The 13017-nt window shown below is 44.7% G+C and overlaps 1 long non-coding RNA gene across 2 annotated transcripts in view; it reads right to left on the reverse strand.

Annotated features, from left to right (window-relative positions):
- Positions 1 to 13017, reverse strand: part of LOC137141416 (uncharacterized) — a 129356-nt gene that overhangs the window by 987 nt on the left and 115352 nt on the right. The gene's annotated exons all lie outside the window — the stretch shown is intronic.

Here is a 13017-nt window from a genome sequence, read left to right on the forward strand (position 1 = left end):
TGGGCTACAGATCAGCCCATAATTCACAAAGCTCAGTTTGAAATGGGCCTCTTGATCATCAGTAGTTGAAGTTCACCAGTGTGCAGGGCCCATGCACCACTAAGTCTCTGTGACCCTAAGCATCCTGTGTTCACGCCTTACATGCTATGGTAATAATCTTTATGCAGAATATGCCGTGTGGGGTATCATTGAAAACTAATAACTCACTGATCATTACCATACTTTCCGGAAGTATGTATGTGATGTGTATTAAGAGTTAAGAATATATGTTGGAATGATGACTAATGTGTGTGTAAACCAGGCATGTCAGGGGGAGTTGTTAAACAGGTTTATCCTAAACAAAGGAATGTGTGTTTAACCTCAATTTACATATAAGTTGTCAACAGGACCATCAAGACAGCAGGGGGCAGAGACAGCAAGAAACTGAACAATTTGAAGAAAGAATATGGAGCTTCCTTCCCCATCAGACTCCATGTCACCTTCCTTAGAGCTCGAGTTAACTTTAATGGGTAACCTGTAGAAGAATCCACTTCCAAGGTTCACCGGACTATAATAGAAAGGAGCAGAGAATCCCGAGTTATTTCTTTCACTGAAGAAGACACAGGAACCTGCGCCTTTAGGCCTCTGGAAGAGAACCTGACTGAGTAGGGGGAGTCAGTCACCATCTTGCTGGAAGACCATGGGTGAGAAAAGCCATCTTGAACACAAACTTAATCTAGCAAGGTACAAGGTAAGACTTTTAGAGGAGTGTTTTCAGTTTTATTTGCTTGTATCCCTTTCTAACTTTACTCCTTTTACTTGGCATCACTTAACCTTTGTTCTACTGTTAACAAATTTGTTTTATTTTTACTATAAACCAACTCAGTGCAGTGTTTAGAGGGAAGGATCTATTTACCTTTAAGTGAATAAGCTGTGATGTGCTTTTCTCTCTTTACAAGAACAAGCAAACCTTATTATTTCTCTCAACTAACCAGAAGAGGGCTGGCCATTACAGAGCAAACAGTTTTGGGAAAAGTCAGGAATGGGAACATGTTGGAGTCAGCTTGTTGGTTTTAACCAAGGCTGGCGGAAGCCAGATTGGGGCTGTAGACAGGCTGTTGGCGTCAAAGCTGCTGACTCAGGGCTGTTGAGCACACAGACACTTCAGGGTCTGACCTTCAGGCTTGTAGGCTGGTTGTGAGCATCCCAAGCTGGGGGCTATAGCAGCAAAGCCTTGTGAGGCACCCACGGTTGCAGGGCAAGTGGTGACACAACACCCCACAGGTCTGGATTGAACCCCAGCATGCGACAGTCCCACCTAAGCCTTCAAAATAAACTTAGGTGATGTACAGGCCCCAGGGGCCTTTTGCCTATGGGTGAATTTCACTGAAGTGACGATTTCATTACTATATTATTTGAATGACTGCAGCACCTAGGAGCCCTTGACATGGTCCAAGACCCTGTGCTAGGCACCTGAGAGATTCCACTCTATTTTCATCTAAAAGGCCCTGGTGAAATCTTAGTTGGGAGGCTTTCCAAACCTTTTATCTTGCCTGAATGTATTTATTTACTCTTTTGCAGGATTTACCCTTGGGGCTGCCAAACTAAAAAGATCACAGTCCTCCCCCAGGTTGGTTGGCAAGCTGTAGTTACAAACAAAAATGGAAATACAGGTAATATTTCTTCTCTCTTGTAATTTCCCTGTTTTGAAAACAGGGTATCAGCCTGAAGACTAACCTTTATATTTAGGTATTTTTGCAGCTGTGTTTAAACCAAACATTGTCCTTCTTTCCTCAACACAATGCCCATGTTCTTACAACACAACAGTAAGTTATGGGTGTTTCCTGACAGAGTGAGCTGTTTAGTATCCAGTGCTTGTTTAAATGAAAATATTGACTTTGCTGGGTCAAGATGGGGATCTCTCTACCTGCCTGTATATTCTGTGGCACAGCTGACCTCCGTTCTGCTGCAAAGAACCTTCAGGTACGTCTACAAGGGGATAAAAAACCCACAGCTGGCACGAGTCAGCTGATGCGGCCTCGCAGGCCCTGGGCCCTGAATGTGAAAAACTGATGTGCAGATGGTCGGGCTGGGGCCCGAGCTCTTGGACCCTGCGAGAGTGGAGGGTCCCAGTTCAAACATCTACACAGCGATTTTTAGCCCCACAGCCTGAGCCCCACAAGCCCAAGTCAGCTGACCCAGGCCAGCTGCAGGTCTCCCACAGGTCTTTTATCCCTGTGTAGATGCACCCTCAATATCTGCAGCACAGAGACACTAGGTTAGGAGCTGTCACATAGCTGGACAGAGATGGGAAGCAGTTTTCTTTGTGCCCCTGAGTTAGAGGCAAAATCCCACAACCCCAGGTGCTTGGAAAAAGTAGGGCCCTGGGAATGTGACTAAAGTGTTAATAGCAGACATGCAGAGAATCTATGCATTACAGGCAGCACAGTCTATGCCAAACAAAGGCTGAGTACAGTATTACTCAGCTAGTAGTCTGTTAGATTCCAGTAGATTTATTTGGAGAACATGGCATCTGATTCTGTTGTTTTCTTATTTGCTTGCTTGCTATCACTAATGCATTCAATTGTACATAAAACCTCAAATGAAGCTTTTTTGCTATTCTCCATCTACCTGGGTGCAGTTGTATCTACATTAAATCAGATCTGGTAATCTAAGGGACCAAACCCAAGGCAGGTGAAATATGCTATCACTAGAAACCAGTGGTGGCTGATGCTCAAGTTAAATGGGAGCTTATGGTAATGAGCTACCATCCTCATTGCAAGATGACCAGGGTGTGTGTGTCTGCTGCATGAGGGTTTTAGTCAGGGAGCTTAGGGAAGTAGGGGGGAGACATGGCAAGAAAAGAGTTCCCACCCTTTCTACCACCTATGTGCTCCACCCCAGCTCCATCCAGCAAGCCATCTCCTCTCTGCAACCAGACCAGAGCTCCTTACATCCTCCTGCCCCTCACTCCACACTGTGGCAACCCACTTCACCCCAGCCCAACAGCAAAACACAACCTCTGCCCAACTTACAACCTATCTGCTTCCCCCTTACTTCCTTAAGAGCAGGCTCCCAACTGAGGCTCAGAATTCCCTTCCTCCCCAATACTGAGAACACCCCATAGCTCCAATTTGATCCCCTCATCTCAGGATCCCCCCTCCATCCATCTCATACCTTGTCCTTAGTTCAGAAACCACGCTCCCTCTCCCTCACTCTAAGCTTAGAAGCCCCCTGACCTACTTCGCCAGACATGGAGGAGCGGGAGAGAAGGTGGCATGGACTTCAGGTGGGGATGATGTTTCACCAGTCTGACTGAGTCCCAGATGTGTCAGATGCAGGTATCAGGAGGCATGGAGAAGTGTGAAGGAGTGGACTCAACACTGGGGAACCTCCTCAGGGCCAGGTGTGATGCAATGTCTCTCTTCCTATCTGACATCCCCTTCTAATGGCTGCTCTGGCCTTTGGTGGTCAAACTTCCTGTTTAAGTCCACATCTCTTGTGGGGTGTATAGTCCAACGACCACATAAAATAATTATCCAAAGTTCATTTTCTTCAGCTCCTCTTCCTTGGGGCTGCTAAGTTCCATGGGTCCTCACGCAGAATCTTCATCATAGATCATTTCAAGAAACCTCAACTCAAGTAGTTCTAGTCCCACTTCACTCCTCAACACTTTACCAAAACCTCTGTCAGGACTGCCACAGTGAGAACCCTTCATCTCCTGCTACTCTTGGTCTCAGCTTCACACTGAACCCTCTACCTGGCCTGCTGCAGTGAGAATGACCATCTCCTGTAGCCTTTGTCTATTGACAGTCCAGACTCAGGGTTTTTCCTTGCCTCTAGCTGCCTTTCCTGACACCATCAGTTTCCTGGGCTTTCTTTTCAGGTCCTTGTACTTCATGGCTTCTTGCTCGAGCTGAGCCTAATGCCTGCAGTACTCTTTCTTGCTCTTATTTCAGAGTTCAGCTTCCCAGATGTCTGCCTGCCTCAGGCACCTCTAGTTTTGATTCCAGGCTTCCTTGAGCCTTTCACCTAAGAGAAGAAACTCCCTTTCTCTTGGGTTTCCTTCCTGGCTTTCCTTCCCACTACCCTATGCTCCTTTATGAAGACCCAGCTCCTCTCCATCTGGGTGCAAACATCAATATGCCTAAAACCCCTCCAGGTGCCACCTAGTGGCCTAACTGGGCACAGGATCCTGCTAACCCAGGTTAACTACTGTGTGGTTCATGCACCCATCACAAGGACCCATAGTCTGCCCTGAGGAACTAACATGAATCAGCCTGGCAGAGACCTGAGAATCCCAGCTGGGCAGCTGCTCTTAGCCCATAAGCTTCAGGGATTCCTAGTAGTAGCACTGCACCATGTAAGAAAACAGCTACCCTGGTTTAGAGTTGTTGGGGTTTTTTTTCAAAAAGAGACTTTTTGGGGGGAAACCTTTTGCAACATTTTTTTCTTCTTTCTTAAACCATCATCAGTATTTTAAATTTCAAAAAGTTCTGACAGGATTTATAGATGCTTGAAAAATAGGGGGAAAGCTTCAAAATGTTTGCAAAATGTTATTCTATTTTTGCTTCTGAAAATTTCAAACTTTGAAAAATATCAACCAGCTTTATGATACATCGACACACCCCATATGAAGTGGCTTTTTAGATCCTGAATTCCTAGTTACCAGCCACCCCCCTGCTACAAATTTAAAAAAAAAGGAATATATCTGTACCTCTGAACTGAATGGTATCTTCTCCCTGTACCATTCCTGTGCTAATTATCTATTGCCAAAGTGTCAGGTTCTTTGGAGAGATGACTGAAATATTACTGACTATATAGCACATAGATAATGCCTTTTTAATATCAGAAACAGTTATGTATATCATGTGATCTCTTGGAAACTTCACTCCACTCACCAGCAATCATTTCAGGAGGCCTCTGTTTCTTGCAAGCCTTGGCTTATAGCGTAGGGAAGGATGTTCTCCATGGCTTTGACACCTGGGGCAAGGGTGGAAAGAGCTCTGAGCTCAGCCTTCAAAATGCTCAATTAAAACAGTGTTAAACCACAAGCTAGAACATGGTTTGAAGCGACACCTGATCTGAAACTATAGAGAGAAAAACAACATGACTCAGTCATGGATTCCGTGACTTTCCACAACCTCCATGACTTCTTCCGGGTCAGAGCTGGAGCAGTTGTCGGCCCTGGGGCCACCGGAGCAGTGGCCCCAGGGCTGAAGCAGCAACCAGGGTTGGGTCAACCCAGGGGCTGGAGCAGCTGCTGGAGGTCAGCCCCCAGCAGCGCTCTGACTGTTAGTCCCTCCTGCAGGATATTGTTAGTAAAAGTCAGGGACAGGTCATGGGTTTCTGTGATTTTTTTGTTTGTTTATTGCCTGTGATCTGTCCCCGACTTTTACTAAAAATACCCGTGACAGACTCTTAACCTTAATTATATATAAGCAGGGTCTGAATGAGCTCTCCCCAGACATCTAGTGATGAGCTGGGGAAGACTCCATGAACCAAACTTGTTTGTATAGATATGCCCACTCTGCCCAGGCACACAGCATGATGGGAATGCTTTGCCCAAATGATCACTGTTGGCCGATGTTGGATCACAAACCACTTTGTTATTGGGGGCAGGGGTAATAAAGGGTTGTCATCCTTGTTGTGTGACTCAAGGGCAATAGAACTGTGCTTGGCATGCCATGATTGAAGGACTTGCCATCAACTAAACTGCACTTGCTAGGCAGGGCACAGGGGTGGCAAAGCCCAGTGGATTTGAGAGAGGGTGGAGACAGGTACTTGTGCCTGGTGGTGTGGGTGCTGCTTAAGGGTCCTAGACACCCATTGGCCCTTTCCCTCTCCTCTGTATAATAACAGAGCTGATTAAGACTCAGCTGAGAGTCTGGCTATCGCCCAACAGAGCTCAAAGCTTAGCTAGAATTACATAGATTGCACTTGTTTGGTAATTATCCATGTCAATCCGAGACTTTGACTGAGGTGCTGTGCTGAACACTGAGCATTGTAATAGGACTGTGCTACAGTGATCTTACTCCAACTTTCTTCTGATAGGAGAATTTCTACCACTTTCAGAGATCTTCTCTGTACTTATCATTCAGGAATACCAGTAGAACCAGTAATCTCTTTTAAACTGCTAGAAACTTTGTGTGCATTCACTATACCATCCCAGAAATAAATACTGAATAGCAGTAACCAAATGATGGTCTTAATGGTATTACCACTTAGAAGGGAATCTTATGCAACTGTTAGAAATAGAAGGCTGCTAATAGACACATACAGGGACACGGATGTGAAAAAATCATTTTAAGGGACATTGACCATTTTCTTTTCAAGGGGATATTTGCAAAGACAGTTTTTCACACACATGCATCAGGAGTTCCATGTGTAATTCTGGGGCTCACAAAAGTACACCTTTGAAAATCTGGCCCATTATGCTGTCTATCACGTCAAGGTTACAAATTAAAGTTAATGGGGGAAAATTCCACTCTCAGTTACACCAATGTATGGCCTGAGAACTCAAGTCAATGGAGTTCTAGATTTACATCCAAAACACCAGTTTGATTGGACCCTTTTCTTTAATGTAACTTTTGCAGTCTTTATTTATTTATTCTATATTATCATACTTTATGGACACTCTTCATGCACATGCAAGTTAAGATCATTTGGGTCTTTGATTAAACGATGTCTTTTTTATAATCGAAGTAATTCATGCTCATTTGCACACCAAAATCTTTGCAGCGATTTCTGTCTGTGCGAGTGGAGAAGAGGCACTTTGCTTGCTGACTGTAGCCAACCCATTCATTTTAGCTTACACAGTCCATTTTAGTTGTGCACAGTCACTGCAATTCACTTGCCAGGGTAAGCTACGCAAACACTAATTACTGAGGGCCACATTCTGATTTCAGTTACACCACTGTAATTTCGGAATAACTCCATTGATTTCAGTGAAGTTACACTGGATTTCCTTTGGTATAGCGGAGAGCAGAATATTGGTTTAAATAAGGCTGAGAACAAGCTACACAAACTTGGTGTTGATGATGCTGTCCAGCAAGTTTTGTCCCTGTTCCAGCCTTTGACTAGCTGTTAACTTACACTTCATAGCACCCACAGCAGAAGTGACCAGTAGAGGACATCTGACTCAGCGCCGTTTGTCCACATCTGAGGATGAGCATGTTCTGAGATGATCACCAGTGTCTCCGCCCAGGCATGGGTGACAGGAAACCTTAGTTCTAATCTCAGCTCTGACACTTGTAACACGGCGTCCCTTGGTGGCTCATTGGCAGAGGAAGTAGAACCTGAGACTTCTGATCTAAAAGCATGAGACTCTGCTGCCTGAGCTAAAAGACCGTGCTCTGGTAGCACAAAGCCAGTAGCAGACTCAAACTAACCTGTGGTCCAGCCACTAGAGGGGGACAGAGAGCAACACCATAAGTGGGCTACACATTCATTTCCTCTGTGGCTTTGGGCAAGTCACTTAGTTTCACTAAATTTCAAATGAAAACAACCCTACTTACTAAGGGCTGTAGTCTCCCTTTACAAGTCAACTCTGCACTGGGAGCATCATGAGGTTCCATGCTGCCGGGAGAGGGCCAGCAGGCATTTTGCCAAAAGGAGCTAGCATGAATCCTCAGAGCACCCCAGTGCAGAGCAGGCTTGTGCTTGCTACTACCACTGCATGAAGTGTTGCCTGAAGCCATGACCCCACCCAGTATACCACAGCCAGTCATGTGGGCCTCCCAGGGGAAGTATGGATGGAGCAGTCATGGTGATGAGTCCAGGGGTGGCAGTTCTATTTGACTCTAATAGGCATTCTTTTCAGTAGGAAAACAAGTGTTATTAACTTGTGTTAACTGACGCACAGTGACTAGCAAGATGAAATCCCAGTGAAGACAAGGCAGGTTGTAGTTTTCACATGTGTTAGCAGAAGGGGCACCCTAGTGTTTACCTCACCTTGCTACCTCATGTTAAAACTACAAACTGCCTTGTCTTCGCTAGGATTTTACCTCATATTAGTTACCACATGTCGGCTGAGGGCTTGTCTACACAGACCACTCTGGAAAGTTAATCTGAAATAATTTTTTAAGTGGATTAGTTAAACTGCATTAAACCTCTGTGTGGATGGTCTTATTCAGGAATAAGATGGCTGTGTGAATTAAGCTAAATAGAAGTAAAGCCTTCCACACAGGATGCTAACTAATTCACTTTCAATTCACACCTGTAGTTAATTTGGATTAATTTTCCCAAGCGTCCCCATATAGACAAGCCAGAACACAAGTTAAGAAGACATCTTTCTTCCTAGTGAAGATGCTTTGACTGTACTTCAATCACCCTGATATCTGCTGGGTGAGCAATACAGCAGAGCACAGACAATCCAGGAGAGTACTGCGGACAACATTCTGCTGCAAGTGCTGGAGGAAACCACTAGGGGCGATGCTCTTCTTGACCTGCTGCTCACAAACAGGGAAGAGTTGGTAGGGGAAGTAGAAGTGGGTGGTAACCTGGGTAGCAGTGACCATGAGATGGCAGAGTTCAGGATCTTGACAAAAGGAAGAATGGAGAACAGCAGGATATGGACCCTGGACTTCAGAAAAGCAGACTTTGACTCCCTCAGGGAGCTGATGGGCAGGATCCCCGTGGAGGCTAATATGAGAAGAAAGGAATCCAAGAGAGCTGGCTGTATTTTAAAGAAATCTTATTGAGAGCACAGGAACAAACCATCCCGATGTGCAGAAAGAATAGCAAATATGGCAGGCGACCAGCTTGGCTTAACAAAGAAGTCTTCGGTGAGCTTAAACAAAAAAAGGAAACTTATAAGAAGTGGAAATTTGGACACATGACTAGGGAGAAGTATAAAAATCCTGCTCGAGCAAGCAGGAGTGAAATCAGGAAGGCCAAAGCACAACTGGAGTTGCAGCTAGCAAGGGACATGAAGGGTAACAAGAAGGGTTTCTACAGGTACGTTAGCAACAAGAAGATGATCAGGGAAAGTGTGGGCCCCTTACAGAATGGGAGAGGCAACCTAGTGACACATGATGTGGAAAAAGCTGAAGTACTTAATGCTTTATTTTTGCCTCTGTCTTCACAGACAAGGTCAGCTCCCAGACTACTGCACTGGGCAGCACAGTATGGGGAGGAGGTGAGCAGCCCTCAGTGGTGAAAGAACATGTTCAGGACTATTTAGAAAGGTTGGACATACACAAGTCCATGGGGCTGGATGCAATGCCTCCGAGGGTGCTGAGGGAATTGGCTGATGTGATTGCAAAGCCATTGACCATTATCTTTGAAAACTTGTGGCGATTGAAGGAGGTCCCAGATGATTGGAAAAAGGCAAATACAGTGCTCATCTTCAAGAAAGGGAAGAAGGAGGAACCCAGGAATTACAGACCAATCAGCCTCACCTCAGTCCCCAGAAAAATCATGGAGGAGGTCCTCAAGGAATCCATTTTGAGGCACTTGGAAGAGAGGAAGGTGATCAGGAGCAGTCAACATGGATTCACCAAGGGCAAGTCATACCTAACCATCCTGATTGCCTTCTAGGGTAAGATGACTGGTTCTGTGAATGTGAGGAAACCAATGGACATGATATAGCTTGACTTTAGCAAAGCTTTTGATACAGTCTTCCGTGGTATTCTTATCAGCAAGTTAAAGAAGTATGGGATGGATGAATGGACTATAAGAAGGATAGAAAGCTGGCTAGATCATCAGGATCAATGGGTAATGATCAATGGCTCGATGTCAAGTTGACAGCTGGTAACAAGCAGAGTGCCCCAGGGGTCTGTGCTAGTGTCTGTTTTGTTCAACATCTTCATTAATGATTGGAGGATGGGGTGGATTGCACCCTCAGCAAGTTTGCAGATGACACTAACCTGGGGAGAGTGATAGATATACTGGAGGACAGGGATAGGATACAGAGTGACCTAGACAAATTAGAGGATTGGGCCAGAAACAATCTGATGAGGTTTAACAAGGATAAGTGCAGAGTCCTGCACTTAGGAAGGAAAAATCTCATTCACTGCTACAGACTGGAGCCCGATTAGCTAGGCAGCAGTTCAGCATAAAAGATCCTGGGGGTTACAGTGGACAAGAATCTGGATATGAGTCAACAGTGTGCCCTTATTGCCAAGAAGGCTAATGGCATATTGGGCTGCATTAGTAGGAGCATTTCCAGCAGATCAAGGGAAGTGATTATTCCCCTGTATTCGGCACTGGTGAGAACACATTTGGAGTATTGTGTCTAATTTTGTGACCCCCACTATGGAAAGGATGTGGACAAATTGGAGACAGTCCAGCAGATGGCAACAAAGATGATTAGGGAGCTGGAGCACATGACTTATGAGGAGAGGCTGAGGGAACTAGGCTTGTTTAGTCTGCAGAAGAGAAGAACGAGAGGGGATTTGAGAGCAGCCTTTAACTACATGAAAGGGGATTTCAGTGAGGATGGAACTAGGCTGTTCTCAGTGATAGCAGAAGACAGAATTAGGAGCAAAGGCCTCAAGTTGAAGTGGTAGAGGTCTAGGTTAGATATTAGGAAAAACATTTTCACTAGGTGGGTGGTGAAGCATTGGAATGGGTTACCTAGGGAGGTGGTGGAATCTCCATTTTTTTTTAAGGTGTGGCATGACTAAGCCCTTAGTAGGGTTTGATCCTGCTTTGAGCAGGGGGCTGGACTAGATGACCTCCTGAGGTCCCCTCCTACCATAGTCTCCTATGATTCTATACAATGAAATAGAAGAAAGATCCTTGCATACTCTCCATCATTGCGTGTCATCAGAAAAGGCAAGCATTTATTTATCCTTCCAAACTCTATTTTGGAATTTCCATTTTTCAAGTATTTCCCATCAAAAGTGATACTTTCAAAAATTACCTGATGTTGCAGTGATCTAGCACTTAGTTCTAGTGTTTTGTGGGTCTCATACCTGCCTAACTTCCAGCCCTGGACTTGAGATTCAATTTTGAGAAGGGATTACTTTGCCCTTTTTCCATCTCATGTCTAGCATGGTGTCTTGAGTTGTTTTCATTTACCTTGTTTTTCTGACAGAAACAATTCTTGAAATCTTTTACTCAGACAAAACTCCCAATGGGCCAGTCTTGAGGTCCTTACTTGAATCTGCATCTACCCCGCCTTCCATCCCCTGTAAGGATCCCCTCGCAGAGCTCCTCTCCTTCTGAGAGACATGCTTGTTCTGTCCTGCCTCTCATGGAATAGTCCATAAGACTTGCCCTCAGACCTCTGGCAGGCCAGGGATGTCCACCTGAAGGCCCTATGTCCTCCCCTCAGTCCTTGGCAGCATGGATTCATTGGAACCATATTATCTGAAAATACCTCCAGCAATTGCTGCTCCCTGGGGCCACACTGAGGAAAAGCTCCAAGGAAGAGAGGGTTTCGCAGGACTAGAGGAGAACAAGGTGTATCTTGCTTGACCCTCCCATTCCTTCCCTTTGACCTCATCTGTTTCCTCCTTTCCCCTTGCATGGACCCTAGGCCTACAGAGCACCTTCTGTGAGGTCCAGAAGGGGGAAGGATTAGTGCCATGGAGGCAGTTTACTAGGCATCTTCCAAGCAGGGTGGCGGAGGATCCCTTCCATATGGGCCTTCATTCTTACTCCAGTAAATTCCCTTTGATTTCCCTGGGCATTTTCCAGAGTAAATTCAACATCTGGCCATTGCTATGGAATGTAGCTCAAAAGGAAAAGTACTAATGCAGAGATATCTTTCAGATAAATCACTTAAGTAATAAGCATATAAAAATAATATTGTGCATATAAATGGCAAGCTCAAGATAAAATACAATAGACATAGCATGCTCCATGTCACTTTAGTTTGTGTGCAAATTAACACCCATCAACCTAAAAAGAGCTGACACCTTTTGGAAGACTTTGCAAAACATTTTAGTATGAGATAGTTCCAGCAATGCATAACCAATTCTCCGCATTTATTTTTCCCTTTTTCTTTATTACTAACTACAAGAAATTGGTCTGAATCAAACATTGAGATCCGGATCCAGATTTCAGATAATCCAAAATCTATGTACAGACCTGGGGCTTTGATCCAGGAGGATTATCTAATAAATATGCAATGAGAATCTTCCATAAGAAGCACTGAATCTGGCAGTCAGTAACCATCATTCATGGAGTTCTAGCAAACTGGAGTTGCAAGCTAAGAGTGAATTTGATAAAACAGGTTTGTCTCTAGGAGAGTCCAAACATTAGTATTTTTCTGATCCAGTTTCCAATTAGCCCAAATTGATTCAGATCCCATCCTAAAAAGAGACACGTGTAAGAAGAAATTGCAAAGTCTTCAAACCTGCTAAGTCCTATGAAATGGGTCAGCAATATAATTTGGTAGAAGTATTTCCTCCACAATTCTGTCAAACCATCATCAATCATCATCCACGTGTAGTCTACTATGGACCATTGCACCAGCCAAAATGACCCTGGTTGATGACATCACACCAGGCATCGGATAGTGAAGTTCCCAGATCTGACTCAATCCTGTGAATCCATGATTTTCTGGGGCACCGGTAATGGGTTAACGGGTAAAGGATCAGGGCACGAACCCCTTTGCGTGAGAATGGAGAGTCTGAGAACACAGTGTTCTGAGGTGTTTTTGTCCATCCTGGTGACATGGATAAAGAGCATGCAATGCCATTTTTTAATGTAGTGAGTGATTGGAGGACGCCCATATCTCTGCAGGATTATGGCATTTCACACAAAGTCGAACCACTTTATACTCAATATTTGGCACTGACATCGTATATATGGAATACTTCTAGCCACTCCAACTCTTCCTGTAAGAGATCCAGGTTTCTTACTCATATAGCAGTACAGGTAGTATACAGATTTGATAGATCTTGAACTTTGTCTTCAGTGCAAATATGTTTTTCATCCACATGCAAGACATGGACTTCATGCAAGAGGCGGCAAGATCTAATCATTGGAGAACTTCTGGTTTGCTTTGGCCATTTAAACTCTGCTTGCAATATAGGTAGATGTACTCATCAGTGCTCTACACAGTGCTTGACCCCACCTGTACCA

The sequence above is a fragment of the Emydura macquarii genome, unplaced genomic scaffold (genome assembly GCF_026122565.2).
Source record: "Emydura macquarii macquarii isolate MOO-44397 ecotype Brisbane River unplaced genomic scaffold, CSIRO-AGI_Emac_v2 contig_369, whole genome shotgun sequence".
Lineage (NCBI taxonomy): Eukaryota > Metazoa > Chordata > Testudines > Chelidae > Emydura > Emydura macquarii.